General features: G+C 36.7%; 1 protein-coding gene across 3 annotated transcripts in view; it reads left to right on the top strand.

Moving 5' to 3' along the window:
• Nucleotides 1-18,761, top strand: part of LOC131693780 (transcription factor AP-2-epsilon) — a 402,059-nt gene that overhangs the window by 163,520 nt on the left and 219,778 nt on the right. The window contains exon 1 of one of the 3 annotated variants that reach the window (XM_058981903.1): nucleotides 11,940-12,013. The exons of the other annotated variants lie outside the window; for them this stretch is intronic. The gene's annotated coding sequence lies outside the window, so the exon portion shown is untranslated. Of the gene's footprint in view, nucleotides 1-11,939; nucleotides 12,014-18,761 lie in introns of those variants that run through there. 3 annotated transcript variants of the gene reach the window in all.

Genomic DNA, 18,761 nt, shown 5'->3' with positions numbered 1-18,761 from the left:
ACAATATTTACGGAAAGCGATAAGGAGTTGTCAATAAACCAGTTCGTATTTCGGAAGGGCAAGTCTACGGTGGACTTCATTTGGACCGTAATCGAGGGAGCCGATATGGCGTGCAAACAGAAAAGAAGAGGAAATCGATACTGTGCGTGATAACGATAGACGTTAAAAACGCCAATGCACAATCACTGCACAAAATTAGGGTCCCTAGCTACCTGTGTAGAGTTATAAGGAATTATTTCCAGAACCGGGTCCTGATCTATGAGACAAACAGGGGATAAAAATCGGTTAGAATTACGGCTCTATCCTGGGTCCAACGCTTTGGAACGGAATGTATAACGGCGTGCTGACTCTTAAGCTGTCGGGTTCGCGGGCAACATCTTAATATCGGCACTGAGAGAGACACTGGAAGAGGTGGAAATGTCGGCGATGGAGGCGATCGACAACATTGAAAACTGAATGCGAGGAGTCAAGTTGCAGATAGCCTATCACAAAACGTAGGTGCTATTGGTCAGCAACTGCAAAGTACTACAGCAAGCAGAAAACACTCTCAGAGAGCATGTCATAGTCTCGAAGCGGGCGCTGAAACAACTGGGCGTAATGATAGATGACCGAGTGAACTTCAGCACTCATGTCGATTATACTTGCGAGAATGCTTTAGCAAGTATCATGACGAACAGCTTCTGGCTAGCATATCATCGTCGATACTAAGATATGGAGTCTCGGTCTGGGTTACGGTGCTGAAGACACAGCGGAATCGAGTAAAGTTGAGTAGTACGTTCAGGCACATGGCCATGCTGGTCGCGAGCACGTACAGGACTATCTCATCAGAGGCAATCCGCTTTATCGCTGGAATGATCCCTATCGTCATCATCCTAGTGGAAGATAACGAATGGAAAACAATGAGAGCTGAGCCGATGGCCAAATGGCAGCATGATTGGGACACGTCGAAAAAAGAAGGTAGACTCACAGACTCATACCGATTCTCTCGACCTGGGTAAAATAGGAGCCATGGTGAAGTGGCCTTCTTTCTGACTGTCTGGTCATGGTTGTTTTAAACAGTACCTACATCGGTTCGGACACGATGTGTCACCCTTTTGTCCGGAGAGCATAAACGTCGAAAAAAACGGGGCTTGTGATTTTCGTCTATCCTAGATTAAACGCAAGTAGTAATGATAAGTAATGACACTAATACTGTCGAAACTTCCGAGAAAGTGACGGATAGAACAGCAAGCTGTCAACACCAATTAGCAAGATATGGACGATTCCGTAGGGACCGATATGATTCTAGTAGGTTATGAACCCTGCGAGTGTGGTCGTGATGGGGGATTATGGCTCCTCCAGATCGGTTCACATCCCGATGGATTCCAGCGCGAACGCTAGGCAACGAGAAATGAGCACTAAGTTAACAACGTCGGTTAAAAATCCCGCGAGGGTGGCTGTGAAGGGATGCGAGTGAAGTATCGGCATCTCCGGGTTGATTCACGTCTCGACTGGTTCCGACGTCGGCGACGGTCCTAGGGTCGACCGATTACGCAGCGAGGGTTGGATAGTGTGCTGACTCAACGTACACAGTGGAGCCAACGGGCTCCGGGTATGCAGAGGAGTCAACGAACCCAAGGATAGCTGTGAGATAAAGTCTGTAATACTACATAGAAAAACCTGTGTTAATCCACCTAGTGGTGCAATTGTGCCTTTCTCATTTGTCCAAACTACGATTCCATGGCTGGTTATGCTCAATACAACGGTGGAAATGAATATTACATATTCAGTACGATTTGCACATACATATAATGGATCGACAGCCACGATCTTGAGATGCTATGTGTCGACACTGAAACATCGCTTGAAACCAGCGACGGATCTAGGAAGATGATCCCCCCGTCCGGACCCTGCCAAAAATTTTCAACTTGTTAAGAAATTTTAAACTAGTTTTAAATTTAAAGTAGCAACCCCTCATTTCTTACTCCTATCTAAACCTTTATAGGTCCAAAAAATTTTTGGCGGGGATTAGGTTGACGATTTTTAGAGTGATTGCATGACCTTTCTATGTGAGAAAGGCAAAAAGGTGCCAAAGTCCAAAAAGTCAATCTTAGTCAAATTTTTTTTTTTCGAGATTTCATCAAATCTTAACGTTCCATGCATTTTAAAGTCATTTGGCATGAAAAATGCAAATTCGATTTTGAAATTTTCGCTTGTTCCCCCCTTTGAGAATTTTTCATTTTAGTTTATATGGGAATTTGCTGTGTGGACGCACTCTTCAACCCGTAACTCTGGAACCGGAAGTCCAATCAATAAAATTCAATAGCAGCCGATGGGAAGGTTGTACCTTTCATTTGATACTAAGTTTGTGCAAATCGGTCCAGTCATCTTTGAGAAACAAAGGTGACATTTTTTCCACATACACACATACGCACGCACACAGACATTTTCCGATCTCGACGAACTGAATCGAATGGCATATGACATTCGGCCCTCCGGGCCGGGATTAGGTTATCGATTTTTACAGTGATTGCATAACCTTTCTATATAAGAAAGGCAAAAATACTTTGAAAATTTAAATTTATTTTATTGCACATATTTGGAGCATGAACAAAAATATAAAATTAAGTTCTCCCACAAATACACACAACGTATCGTGCTTTCTTCAACGAATTTTATTATAATTGTACACGTTGATTGAAAATTACAGTTTCATTAAACGGGATACCAATGCACTTTAATGTATTTTTAATCTACTATTGCTGTAAAATAAATGACATGTAATATCACACGTAAGAAAGTATAAAATCATATGCTTTTTGATGCTCCCATTGAGTGCATCGAATTCAACTTAATTTTCAATCAAATTTTTGATTCAAGCTTTGTATGTTTACATTCGTATTGATTTACATGTCGTTTAAATTTCATTATTTTTTGGTGTGTAATTCTGTCGGAGCTCAAGCACAGTGGACAAACGAGCACTAAGTTAGCGACACCAACAAACAGCTTCGCGTCAGTTACAAAATCCTACGAGGCTGGCTGTGAAGGGATTCGAGTTACGTTGTCGGTATCTCTGGATCGATTCACGTCTCGACGGGTTTCGACGTTGGCGACGGGAGTCGCCGGTGGATCGGTAATGTTGCAAGCTGTACGCGGGTGAAAAAATATTAATAATAAAAAAGAACAATTACAAAATGGAAAAAAAAGAAAAAAATAAGAAAAAAAATAAAAAATAACGATAAAAAACATAAAAACAAAAAAATAAATAAAGAGCTGCAGTAAGAATCCGACAGTACCACGCCAAGTCTCTTTTGAAGATTCCCCCTCGATAAAAAACATGCACACACATACAGACTTTTCCAACTTAGACGAGCTGAGACAAATGGAACATGACACTCGGCCGTCTTGGCCGGGATTAGACTCACGATTATCAGAATGATTGCATAACTTTTCTATATAGGAGAAAGGAAAACATGTGCCAAAATCCAAAGAAGGCAACTACGAAAGATATTTATAGCAAATTGTTACTATTAACGAATTAGATTCTTAATCAACTCAGAAAATTGGTTTGGCGGTAATAACGGAGTGCTAAAGAATCACCACAATATTAACAAATAGCGTTTCTACGAGAGTGCATGCCACGAATAAAAATTATGACAACCATTTGAGTACTCAATAAAGCTGAACACTTCAAATGAAATTGATTTGATGAAAAAATATACGACAATTATGTTTAGTGAACGAAAATTAAACCGTGCGATTATCGAAATAATCGTGATATATACAAACATTTCGTTTCAACCACGAAAAATAGTTTCGTTTTCGACGATCAATTTTGTGCAATGTAGACTAAATATTAAAAAATTTTCGATTGAATTACGAATTTTTTTTTTCGTTTTCAACTAAATTTTTAAAAAATCACAAAACAATTTCGTTTCAATCACGAAAATTTTCGTTTTGATCACGAAAATGTGTTCCGTTTTCTACGATGAATTTCGCACAATGGACACTAAATATTTAAAATCACGAAAATTTTCGTCATCAAGTCGCTATGTTTTCAGATCGTGAAATTAACGAAACCGAAAATGCTTCGTTGCAGATAAACGACGAATGAATTTGTGTTCTATTCATGAATTTATTTTATGAGTGTACTACGTTAAAATTATTTTTTCCGCACTAAGGAGAAAATCGTTTTAAACCACATATGCGCGTTAAGATGTTAGATTTTACCTAAATTTTTCTTCACGATGGAGAAATATATCGCAGTGCATATTACATTGGCTTGGTTTTGATTTCATTAGTTTCATCAGCTTCATCAGAACTTCTTTTTGTGCGGGATATCACGCAGGACTAGGGGTTTGTTCAGAAACAAAACTAGTGTCTTCATTTTTTTTGGAACTAGCGTCAATCCGGCGCTAGATTAGTCCTGTCATCAAGTTCGTGTCGGATTCTCATGAGACGAAGTCGAAACGCAAATTCCGTAACAAATTTGATTATAGGTTCTGTGCCCTTAACGTGCAAATGTGGTTTAAAACGATTCTCCCATTAGGAGAAAAAATAGTTACCTAGTTACCTAAATTTTTTGCCATTATGGAGAAATATAGCATAGTAAATATTCCGAGTTCTATGAAATAGTTCACGGAAAATTATTAGAATCAGCCACAAAATTATAGGTATTTTTTTGAACTATACCCTTTTGAAAGTGAAAGCTTGTTTTATGATTTCTTAAATTATTTCGCGAGAACGAATAGTACATCGTGGATAACGTACTAGGAATTGTGAACCAATTAACTGGGCATTGTTGGGTCAATGAATAGTATTTGGAGTTTCGTGAAATATTTCACTAGAAAAAAATCAGACTTTTTTGATTGTGCGAACTAATTCATAACCACGATTAAGTATAGCCATACCGTAAAACGTGGTAAACCACCCTAGTAACAATTGTGGTTTTATGATAGTTTTATAGCCACTGATAAAACTTAGATTGCACTTGTAGCGTGCTATAAAACTTTAATTGTTACTTGGGCAGCTATGGGCAAGATCGCAAGTCAACATTTCGTTTATTAATAGTGTTCATAAAGCAAAGTAGTTCATAGAAAGAAAGAAAAAAAGATTTGGTAATGACAGCGGAAGCCATGATCGAATTTCTCAAGAAAAGTATTTTCTCCACAAATTAAAGCGTTTTGCAGTTGTTGTGGAAAAAATTAACACAATTATTTTAGTTCACGAATCTATTTTCATAACGTAAAAAAAATTGTGCTCCTGAATTTATGGCACTTTCACACATTTGGGAACAGATGTTTTCCGTAAACTTTCGTAAAAACATTCCAAAATAGTTCTTTTTATGACGCGCATTGTGATGCAACCCCTTAAGTCATCAGAAGTGGTTAAATTATCTATTAAAGTTTAAGCCTCTCCTGAAACAAAATCTGAGCAAGGGGCCTTCATCTGTTCAGCCATTAAACGATACAGTAATCGACATAGAATTGTTAGCATATAACATCTTGTAGGAATAGGAGCTAAACTTGGAAAAGCTATTCATTGAACTATCATATTATCGGAAGTTGAATGGTTTGCGATGGCGAAGAATAGGGGAGACCGGGTCTAGTTGGCAGTGTTTTCAGTTTTCATTTTTACATTTCTTACAAAAGAAATGTATAGGATTCGCTCAAACTTTGAAAACTTTTTCCGAGGCCCGGAGGGCCGAGTTTCATATACCAATCGACTCAGCTCGACAAATTGAGACAATGTCTGTATGTGTGTGTGTGTGTGTGTATGTGTGTGTGTATGTGTGTATGTATGTATGTACAAAATGTCATGTAATTATCTCAGCAATGGCTGAACCGATCTTAATGAAACTAGTTTCAAATGAAAGGCCTATCGCTCCCATTTGACACTATTATTTTTGTTTTTCGATATGTTATTTACTTTCTGAAATATGAGTAATTTTGTCAAAACAGGGCTGGTTTGAAGCGAATAACATTCGAACAAGGCAACCATATCGCGTGAAGTAAACAAAAACAGAAAGCTTATGAAAATACCTTTCTAACAAGCTATAGATTGTCAAAATCCGTTCAGGAGCGGCGGAGATATTAAACATTTTGTATTTTCATTCTTCGCTTACCAATTTCCACTAATGAAAAATGAGACCGTTCCATACAGAGTATTGCTTTACTGGTTTTTTAGGGTCAAAACTAAACCGATTTTGAATATCCGGGTATGCAAACACATCTGCGTGATTCAAGGATTTTGATTCCGAAAACATTTTGTGAATTTACTTAATAATCAATTACCTATTTCTCAAAAATTAATAAGCAAGTTCATTTCAAAGACAAAATAATGTGTAAATTCACTTCAAAGTGCAAATTTGCCCAGAGTTTTTTTATTTCGATTATAGAGGTTTTAACCTTAAGGTCATTCGCCTCTTCGGGTTAGAAAATTTTTATGAAAAATTTCTAACCCTATGTGCGGGGTCGGGACACGAACCCAGGTGCGCTGCGTACAAGGCAATCGATTTACCAACTACGCTACATCAACCCTCATTGTCCAGAGTTGATGTATTTACCCGCTGGATTGAGCAATGCGTTCACTCGTGAGATAAACGTTGGATGGTATATGAATACATCAAGTAATCCTCCTAGTAGTGAGAAATTAGATTTCTAATAAAATTCATATTCATATTATACTCGTAGCATCACCAAGAGCAACTGTATTTTTGAATAACAAAATTGTAGTGAAAATTTATCAGTTGCATTATTGAAAATAAAGATGTAAGGAATCAAAATTTCGCACTATAAACAAAAATAATGTCACAGCTCTAACCATAACTTACCATTCCTCACAACTGACACTGAGTTGAACTGAAAACCCCAATATACATTTTTCATGATCAATGTTACTAAAAGCATATTTTTTGCGAAAAAATGCGACATGTAATTTCAAGAATGTTCGTGTCTCAAAGCAGTCCAGGGGCACTTTCAATACTAATTGGCTTTTCGATGAATTTAAATAATTATTCTGGTAGTTTGAACCATTTCTTTGCAATGGTATTGCTTTGTATAGGACTCATTTACCCATATCTCCAGAACGAGAGTTCAGAACGAAACAATTCGCAAGTAATAAGGATGGGTGGAAAAAGACTGCATTGTAATCGACTGCATGTACGAGTTTTATGCCATCGACAATAATATAATTACCAACATAGCCTGGATATTCTTTTCTAGATATTTCAATGCGAATGAATACTATTTACAGGTCGCCTTTTCTCAGTTTACTATTTCTAATTACGCGTTAAAATACTGGACCTGAAAATTCCCTTCTATACAAAATCATTTTTCAGATGTCTGTAACCAAAAAGATATCTTTTAATTCCAAAACAAATTCCTGATTTCTAGATTTTCTGATGACTAATTAAGGACCAGCAATAAAGTAGAAACACCAGATAATCCTAAAAATTCCGTCAAGAAAAGAAGAACGAAAACGTGCTCTTTGCAATGGGATTTTCACAAACATTTCAGAATATTCTAAAACAATGGTTTTGGAATTCGTGAAATTCGTTTTATTCATTTACTTCATTTCAATAACTTTCTTAAAATATTATTATATATTCTCATTTTTTCCAGCTCATTCCTTTAATGTATTATATTCGTTTGGTTTATTTTTTGCATTTTAAATATTTGACTAATAATAAATATATGATCATTTCATTGCAAAGATTTTTTTCATTTAGCATTGTTTTTATTTATTTTGTTTATGTGACCTAATTTTATCTATTGTATTCATTTAATTCTTTGTATGCATTCCGATCAATTTATTATCTTATGTATCTTATTCGAATTATTCATTTAATTTAGTTTTATTCACTTTTTACTAATATTTTTTTCTGATATTTTTCCGGTTCACACTTTTATTCATTTTAATAATCTGACTAATTTTGTTCAGTCACTCACTTTATTCATTTCATCTAGAGCATTAATTAGACACAATATAATTGCTTCTATTAATTCTATTACTTTTTAATATCGCTGATTTTTTAATTTTAATAAGTTAACTGCTTAAAAACAAACAAAATGGAAAAATGATAAAAAGTATAGACAGAAAACATTTTTATTGTGATAAAAATTCTTCATTTTGTTTATTTTATTCATTCCATTCATTTTATTGATTTTATTAACTCTCTGTTTATCCTGTTATTTATGAACAACAACATTTTCAAATAGCTATACTGCCCATGCTTGCAAATCATAGCCCATAAAGATAGGAAATCCCATAGAAAACGGGACAAATATGCGTTCATGGGCAGTATAACTTTGGGGTTGGACAAGATTTCTTCACAAAAAAGTAAAACTAATAATTGTGACAATCACCGTTTATTTAAGCGCTAATAGTTACAAGAAAGATCCCTATAACTGAAGTTATTGCAATTGCTCTGATTGGATTTCACTGGAGCAGTGCTGCCAGAGACATTTTCAGTTATCAGTGAAAAATTATATTTTGATATATCTTCGTTTTCTTCAACTATTTTTGAAAACTGATAAATCTTATTGATTTGGACTGCTTTCGGCTACCTTTTCTGCCCAAACGAACTATTGAAAACTTTGCAGGAGATGTGTATTAAGGATTGGTATGTAAAAATTCAGCAGCTTCTAACACTGCTAGAGAAGCATCTATCTTGATCAAAACAGGTTTTTCGTCTTTCTTTACTCTAACAATTTTAAGAAAAACGGTTTTGGAACCCTATATGTGCTAGAAAATTATGTATGAGAGTTAATTTAATCCATATTATTCATATTATTTATTTTATTATTCCAATTTTTTATGGTTTTATTCATATTATTTATTTCAATCATTTTATTAATGGTTAGTTTTTCCCAGTTCACATATTTTATTCAGTTGCTTAATTTAATCAATTCGGTTTAGCCAGTCCTTTATGTTATTGTATGATAGCTTTTATCCTGAAACAATTTAATTTACTCTCTTAATTTCATTACGTTTTAATATCGTCTAATTTTAATTTGAGCTAATTTGATTTATTTATTTTATAAATTTGATTTATGTTAACCATTCTGTCCATTTTATGAATAACTTTGTTATTTTAAATTTTGTTTTGTTTTATTATTTTTCTTTAATTTATTCAGTTTATTCGAAGCGTTATTCGTGCACATCTCACATCTAGTTGCTCGTAAATTTAGCGTGTGATCGGCAAGCTAATGAATAATACAACAGTGATACGTGTAAGAAATGTCTCATCTCACTGATAGGTGGATTAAATCGGTTTTTATCGCTTTGATTTTGGTAGATCTTGCAAAATAGAACACGTTGCATGAAAGGGCAGACTGTTGGCAACATCTCTGAATTTTATGAAAATGTTTCATACGTTGTCTTTATTTCTAGAGAAAAAAATATGTGATGCGGAAAAGCCGCCAACTTACCCCAGCCCCGGGGTAAGTTGGCGGTATGTGTGGGGTAAGATGGCGGAATGCCAAAAAATAAGCAATCAAATGGAAATTCGATTACATCAGTGGTCCTTATGAAATGTGCCGATTGTCTTTTCAATAAAACTATATATTATTCGACACTTTTCATTATTTTTCAGTCTCAATACCCCGTCATTTTGACTTCAACGCGTACTCCATATTCAAAAGCAAATTTTCGAAATTCTTCAGGTCGAAATAATTGTCCCCTGCATTGAAGAGAGACACAAGAAAAAGTTTCTCTTACTTTGGAGTGAATTCGAGAAATGAAAATATTTGATGACTATTTTTGCCCTGTAAATGGTACCGCCAACTTGCCCCGTGTGCGTCACCGCAACTTACCCCAACCGCACTTTTTATAAAAAAGGATTTAAAAAATTACTTTTATGCATGGATAAGTGTAATATCTATACGGATACTGAAAGCTCTTTTCACGCACTATCGAAAAATATAATCATTCGGGGAATATATTGAAAACCACCTTAAATAACACAAAATGTTTTAAATTAAGAAAACACATTGGATAATGCGTCTCACATTACTTGAGGTTCACAACGAGAAAGAGCGCTTTATGTCTAATAGAAACGGAGAAAAGGGGATTCCGCCAACTTACCCCAACCGCCAACTAGCCCCGGGCTCCCCTAATGTAAAGTTAAAGAGGCAAAAAACTTCCACTCGTAGCTTGTAGTTTAAACAAAACGGCTTTTTATCCCACTTCGGCCTTTCTGAAGGACTAAATTCAAATTTCGTTATCCAATACGTTGTTGTTCAACAAGCGATTGTCAATCAGTTTTTTTAATCAGCAGTTTTAACGCAACTAACATATTTTTCGATCTGACAAAATTTCCGACCCTGCCTTCTTCGAAAAACACTGAGATTCGTTTCATAACAAAGCTTTGGAATATTCACTTCTGAGTTGTCAGAAAACAAACATTTACAGTTGTTGAACGTATGCTTGGCCTCACAACGACCCCCTTTCCTCCACGAAACAAATCTTTTTTATATTATCTTTTCCAACGCTAGACTTACGATATTGTTATTATACTGTTCCCCTTTAATTACTACCATTTTCCTGATAACGAATATGAACCGCCGTAAATTCTCCTCCATTCTTAAACAAGCTGCAGGGAGAGAGCAGTAGCAGCAAAACCAACAAACTTTACTATGCTACCCACAATTAACGAACTCTAGGTGGAATGGCAAACAAAGCAGTATCCCATGATTGGAGTTCACCCGCTTTGCTTTCTGTATTTTACGACGGCCGATCAAAATTATCCCGCTTCCGTTTACACACATTCCGCCAATTTCTTCTAGATTGATCTGGCTAAAACTTTAATGAACCTTCAACTTATGCGATATTTCGCCAATGCAATCCGATTTGTTGTTTAGCGAATACACTGATGCTCCGAAATTTAGAAAACTTACAGTTCGCTACCAAATGCCTTGTGCAACGAAAGATTTAATGAAAATCGGGATATTATATCTGCCCTAGTCGCGTCAATAAAGCACAAAGTAAAGAACTACACACAGTAAATCTACGGAAGACGGCGAGTAGCGAGAAAACATAAAATATAGACATCAGCATCAGCAACCCCTGGCAGTAGCACACGGTAAAGCATAAAAACAAACAGTAACAATTTCAACCCCCATCGTCGCACTGAGACTTGACAGGCAAGCTATATACATACGTAGGTACCTATAATGAACGAGCAAAGGGAGGAAGGCAGAGCGAGAGCGACAAGCATAAACTCCAACCCCTGCTTTTTCGGTTTCATGAAAGATCTGGCTGGGGGTTGCTTCGGGCGGGGTGGTCGTAAATTTTCCCTCCTAGCTGTTTCTTTCCTCGCCGGATTTGCTGCTGGCTGCTACTTGACCGACCGAGCGAAGACACACACAATGTACGACGGCGACGACGACGTCGTCGACGAGATACATAAGCACTAGCGTCGGTCGTACATAACGCGAGTACCAGAAAGAGAGAATACCATCCTCCACCAGATAGAGAGGCTGGGAGATGCGCTTTTCCTGGTTTGATGTAAACAGAAAGCATAAGATTTCCTCTCCCTTCGGTATCGGGCAAAAAGCATTAGCATCATCATCCCGGGCGGCCGTCACTGGGATCTGGCGTTGGCTGCTGGCACTGGTTTTTATGCTTCGGGCTCTCTTCCGTTTCAGCCGGGAGTTAGTGTGTGAGTAAGTTGTGTGTACGGGTCTACGAGTCCAGATGGAAAGAGACAGTACTCGGACCAGCCGCGAGGATAAAAGAGTCAAGTGGTTTTCCGCTGCTTATGGCTTTATACTGACCTGCTGCTGTTGCCGCTGCCGTATTTGCTACTGCTGCTGCCGTTCCAGGCTGGCAAAGCGTGTGAGCCGGGTCGACGAGGACTTTTGCCAATATGCTGCCCGGAAAGCATTAAAGCGTGCTTCGGCCGGCTTGCGTTGTAAATTGAGAGCGTCGGAGAGAAGTGTTGCACTTGCCATGCGAAGAGATGCACCGTCAAGAGTCGTGCGGGATTCTAAAAAGCTAGAAACAGATTTGACTTTAGTAACAGTGACCACAGGTGAGTACGAATGACGATCACGCAATTGTGTTATATGTACCTTGCCTTAGAACAAAAAGTTTCAAAGACACCGGTAAATTTTTGTTTGTGCAAGCTTCGCTCTCAGAATGTTATACAGGGTGATTGGTTTATTGTTAAGAATATCTCGAAGGAATGGTGAAGGGTCATATTCGATAATTTCGTAATTTTACTAAGTATTAAGTAACATAAGTTATCATTACGGGTATTCATTTGGCGACTCTTAACATTCTCTAGAATTTATTCTTTGACACTATCCATATTCGCTGCAATTCAATATTAAACACAAAATAACGTCAATACAAACTCAGTGGGTTCGAAACCGTTATATTTTTCATATGCAAGGAAAAAGTGCTTAAAATGGAATAGCGTCGAAACGAAGTGAGACAATAATATTATATCAAATAAGAAATTGTAGAACGACAAGATGCATTATTTCGATGATGAAGATGATGGTGATGTTTATTTTTCACTTATTTGAGAAAATTGACGAAAACTCTAATAATAACTTTGAATTTACTTATAAAGAATTTAAAATATACCTAAAAATAAACTGAAAAAAATTAAAACATTTTTTGTGAAATTTCTCCAGCTTTCTAGTGGAAAAAAAAATCTGATACGGTACATACTTTTTTATTGTAGCTATTATGAGACCAATCCGAATTGAAATAAATCTTACAGTATATAGGTCAAATTAAACACTTTCCATTCCATTTATAATTATCACAAATCATATAATTCGTTTGCTATAAAACTATTCAAAAAATATAGAAGTATCTTACATAATAGTTTTTAGATTAAACGAGTTAAAGTAACGATAAACTGAATTTTAAATATAAGATATTTTCATTTATCATTCGTTAGTTATACACAGGGATATAATGCACCTCAGAGCAAATCAAGAGAAGAATGAAAAACGCTCTTTGCACTTTTCATGCGAACCATCGCTCTTCTTTTTCTCAATAAACCTCTTCACTCCGATGTATGTTGCTCACATACGTGCATTCTACTCCATGGCTGCACACCTCAAAGAGTAGAAATAAAGAGGCTCTTTAGTGTGAATCTTGGTCCCACGCGCACAGAAGCAGAGAAGGCAACCAAAAAACATTTTAAAAACGTTCTTCCGATCAAACTTTATCTGAGTTGTAGTTTGATTAGCCTTCCTACCTGCTTGTCAGTGAGGGGAGGCACCAAAAAGTACCTCTTCAAGGTGACTCTTTGAATGAAATTGTGCAGCTCTTGGTGCACATATCTTTCTCTTTTTCGTTTTCAAGTTTCTCTTTGTGCGACCGTTTGATTGCGATTCCCCATATATTTTAAATTAACGCATCAGAATATTTTGATATTCATAGTATACCACCAGTGTATTAGTAATATTCCTCAGATATACATAAGGGACCATTCATAAATTACGTAACGCGAAAATTGCCCAAAATTGAACTTATAATTTGCTCGTTATTTTTTTTTATTTTTCTGGAGTTCCAAATGGAGCTGGTTGATCAGTTACATGTACAACTATTGGATTATAAGAGCGGATGGGCCATTAAACTTTCTATAAGGTGCAATTTTTGGTGTTTTCACTAGTTCTTCAAAACTGGGTACATAACTAGAATATTTCAAAAGTATAACGAACACTTTAGGAAGTTGATTATTGGGTTGACTAATGAGTTATTCAAGATTTTATTAACCATCCGGCACTTGCGCAAGTGGTTCCCCGAATGAACAGCCGTCTGAAACATTAATTTTGACAGGTCAATCTCATTCTGCAGTTTTTAAAGAAAGGAAATACAACGTGTTTCATTTTTTACCATCCTCAAAACAAAAACCATTATAATGGCAAAACCGTGATTAACGCAACCAAAACAATTTTAAAAAATAACGGGTAGATGTTTTAGAAAGCTTGAGATTCCTATTTCATGGAATGATTTTTGTTTGGGTGATATTTTCAAAACGCTCACCACTTTTGTGTGCAATAAGCGTACGGGGCTATTCGGACAGGCAATTCCATCAACCACCATTTTCGGCGGCTTGCGTCGGCGCGCACGATTGCCACGCCACAGCAAATAAAATACATGAAGCGCCAATCGACAGCTGTGGTAACCCAGATTAATTTTTTTAACACAATTGTTTTCTTTTGCTCCTTAAGGATTTATTCCAATAAATATTTCATAGCCCAATTATTAAACAAAATTAAATAAATTACCTGGATTACCCCTCAGCGAGGTCGGAATCCCTAGCAACAATTGAGGTTTTACGGCCCTCTTGAAGCTCTTCTTAAAACTTAAAAGACACTTGTAGTGTGCTGTAAAAGTAGAAATGCTACTTGTGAATTACTGCTACATTGTAAAAGCATGATAAACGTAGAGTTTTGCAAATCGTCGCTTAGCGCTGCCATGAAGTGGTGCAAATGCATTTTTATGACTCCAAAATGTAGCTGAGGTTTCAAACTAACAATTAGGACCTTTGACCGATAAATTCTTTTATATCTATTTTCCTAAAAGACAATTTGCTTAAGTAGGTCCGAATAGCCCCGGGTTCCTCTATTAACCCTATTAGTAATCACCCAGCAGGTTTGAAAATTAAAAAAATATGTCAAGTTAGTGGCAATACATGGCATAGTTAGGTACTTTTAAAGTGAAGCATAAGATGCGTTACGCTTGTGGAGGCATGCCGCAAACTCAGATGATTCGGATTTGATGAAAATGCCAGAACATCTTGACTCCTGCCGTTGAAGACAAAAGATTAAGTTGTCGGGAAATTCTAAGCTTGCTCATGTGACCCTATTCCACGCTTTTCTAAACATTCTTCCTTCGCCTCCTTGCTCTTCCTTCAGTACTATGGCTACTTATATTAAAATGCTTCACACATGCAAGTCCTTGCAAATAAATTATTAGTCCTTGCAAATAATAAATCATTCCAAATGTTTGTTTATTTATATTGGTAGTTTAATAGCTGAATTAAACTAATGGAATATCTCAATAGTATTCCCAATATGGTGAGTATTATATGAATAGTTTGGAAATGGCTTCAAAGCTTTCGGTAGTGGTATTTATTTATATGGGAATCTGTAGTACTCTACATTTGCATCCTAATGGTTGAGTAGATTTCTCCAGCTGATTCGAGTAACATTGGACTATTGTTTGATAATTTTGGGTTGAATCTATATAAATTTAAGCTGAACTTACTGTAATAGCCATCACCATGTCCACTGCCCGGTGCTGAATCATTTGCTGCAGACTCGTCGTAGGCTTCACAAGGAAGTAAAAACACCACGAACGGTGTTACGACTTTTGTAAGCTGATCTGGTCCTGGATGAATGAAGCGAATTTTGGCAAGTGACCATTTCACTGGATGCTGAAATTCTTCGACGATTATCACGAGGCGTCCACTATATATCTTATTGTTTTCTCCCATTATTTTTGCGAATTTTTGCAGTTTGCAGATCCTCCTGGCTCCAGTTATACCAAAATTGTTGCAAGATACGTTGAATGGTAGTAGTTCAATCAGCTCATCTACACGTCCACTATATTGCTTTCTGCTATAAAGTTCATTGTTGATCCATTTAGGAAATGAGCACGAGTGAGACAAGACAATTCGTTCGGATCTTCGGAAAGTGACATCAATGGTCAAGACACCACTGCGGCTTCGATCTTCGTCACGACTGTGGTCAAATCCACGAATGAATTTTGTACGTGACCGAATGATTCAGTCTGTCTTTTCTATTAACGACTGCAAGTAAGTCAACGTTTTTGTCTTTCTCTATAGAAAATGATATGCAATCACTCTGAAAACCGACCTTTTAACCAAGGCCCGGAGAGCCGAGTCTCATATATCATTCGACTCAGCTCGTCGAGATCGGCAACTGTCTATGTACGTATGCCTTATAGTGAGATTTAAGAAGCTTCAAAAACCTCCTGGTGTATACGTGTATCGTTAACTACTAAAACACTTCTTACTATTTTTCACCCATCTTCCCCACGGAACTATTGTACTTTCGTCGCTACTCTTCCTTTTGTTAGCGAGTCTTGCGCAGCTATCTTGGAGCCTCACTCCATATATCGCCTTTTGGCTCTCGGCCCAGTGAGCTATTTACCTGCTAATTCCATTAGCCATTTAGCTCCTGTATCCATGAGTCATTCAGCTCCTAGCCATATCACGATCTACTCGTATAGTCCTCGGCGGAGAACTCACCCTACTCTGACTGAGAGTTCCCCGACGGAAAAAGTTCTCCCGACACCGATACTCGCTTTCTTGAGCAATTTAACTCCCAGCTTTATCGAGATCTACTCAGATTTCAACCAGCGATAAAACCACCCTACTCCGACTAAGAGCTCCCCGACGACAAGGTGTCTCTCGATACCTATGTCTGTTTCGTGAGCCAATTAGCTCCCATTTTGTCATGTCATACAGTCGGATAGTTAACGGCGGTGAATCTACCTTACTGTGAATTTAACTCCCCACTTGGTCCCGATATACTCGATCTAGTTCCCGGCCGTGGATTTAGCCTACTCAGCGGGTCAGCCAGTAGCTGCCAAGGTCTGCCCAACGATTCCGGGTAGAATCACACCTAATTCAAATTACTGGGTACAGTAAAATTTTACTGGGTTTTTAAACAGCAAACCGTTCGGTAATCAATTCAGTAAAACAATTCGGTTACTGAACTCTCCGCAATCCGTTCTATCCAAACGTCAAAAAATACTGGTCAGTCAGTAGTTTCCTCGATTTGACAGATGATTTGCTGTACCTGTTTTGTAAGTTTTTGACGAGGTTCGGTAATGTTGGTACAATTTTGCCGAACAATCAGTCAGTTTTTTACTGGATAATGTTTATATACCGAAAAAAACAAAAGTGCTGATAAATTCAGTGAAAAATATTGCGGGTTTCAGCAAATTATTCGAAAAATTACTGAAAATCGTTAAAAATGAAAACTTTACCGCAATTTTTTAAATAATTTGCTGAAAGCTTCGTAAAAATATCACTTTACTGTGGTAGTCGTCAAAAGAAATTACCGAACAACTTTTGGCTGGCTTAGTGTGATGATATAATGTTCCCATAGGCTGCTATTGATTTTTTCGTTGAATGAACTTCCGATTCCGAAGTTACGGATTGAAGCAAATCTCCATATAAATTTGCATCGTCATTATAAACATATTAAAATAGGTGAACCTATTCTTTGATCTGCGGGTCTAGACCAGTTATGATCAATCAAAGTAGCCTTGACCACATGGATGGCATCGGGAAACTTGTTTCTAAGCTAGTGTGACTTCTATTTCTCAGTGAATTCTTGATCGATTGTTGCAAACTTGATTTCAAATGAAAGAAATACTCCCTTTGACTGGTATCATTTAGATATGAATTTTAGTTCCGGAGTTACAACTTGGTTACTGCGGTCACACAAATATTTCCTATATAAACCTCAGAGGTTCAAGTCAATGTAATTTGACATCCAATTTTTTAGTTATGCAGGTCTAGATCATCAATTAAAGATTTTTTGAATACATTGTCCATTTTTTCGGGAAGTCCCGGGTTTCGGACATATTCCAGAACTAAAGTCATAACGTTCCTTCGTTAATGACTGAACCAATTTTCACTAACCTAGTCCCAAATGGAAGGTATAATATACTATTGGGAGTTGCATCCCCAATTGACAATCCTCCTCCACATTCCCTCCATGCATCCTCACATTAAAAACCCCCATCCATCATTTCAAAATATGTTAACATGAAGACATTATTGAACGCATGCTGATTAAGTGGTTATATACAGGTACAGGCAAAACAATAAGGCCACTGTGTCGATGACATTGTATTTTGCGCCACTAACCTTCACATTATGATTAAGATGATGTCATCTCATGTCAGCGTACTCTAGCAATGTTGTGCAATGAGCGTCATCAAGTTTGTGGCATGAAAAGTAATGTCATGCAGATATATTTGACGTTTTACCACGCGACATAAACATTAACATAAAGAACAACATTCATTATCTGATCAGAATTGCGTTTTACGCAAAATTTTTGCAGCTTAATAGGGTAATGAGCCTATTTTGCCAATTTTCTATAGCACGTTATCCATTAGGTTATCCGAGGTTGATCCAAGAAAAATCATTTAAAAGAAGTTGATATTGTATAAACTGAGTGATTAGTTATCAAATGATTCAATACTGTGTAGTCCACCAAATCGATATCTTCTGACAACTGTTTTAGGACAGATATGCATGCAATTAATTAGATTTGATAACTTGTTTTCAAGAAAACACGTCATTTTTACTACTTTTCTTATCTATTCCCGGGATCCCGGGAATTTTAGAGATTTCATACTTCATAGTGTAACCGTAATTGATAATTTCAATATGTTCTACATACATGTAAGTGCATGAAAAATATATTAGTTGCTTTATAGCTAATAGTACATATAGATAACAAACACATTGTATGTTGTAAACCATAATACATAAATAGTCACTCAAACAATTAATTTGATAGTGCAAAATTAATATGGAAAATAGTTTTGGTGGTGTTAATTAGTTTATTTAACAATAAGTACAATAACAATAAGTATTTTAGAGATGCCTACAAGTTTGTAGAACATATTAAAGAAATGAATTAAGGTTCTAATATGTAAAAGTCGAAAACTGATTTTAAAAAACAATTTTGCCTCGAAAATTTGGCCTTTTTTGGCGGTATTTTTACGCGGATTTTGAAATTTACGCGATTTTCATTTACGCGGAT

Source organism: Topomyia yanbarensis, chromosome 3, assembly GCF_030247195.1.
Source record: "Topomyia yanbarensis strain Yona2022 chromosome 3, ASM3024719v1, whole genome shotgun sequence".
Classification (NCBI taxonomy): Eukaryota; Metazoa; Arthropoda; class Insecta; order Diptera; family Culicidae; genus Topomyia; species Topomyia yanbarensis.
This window is presented reverse-complemented; position numbering and strand designations above follow the sequence as displayed.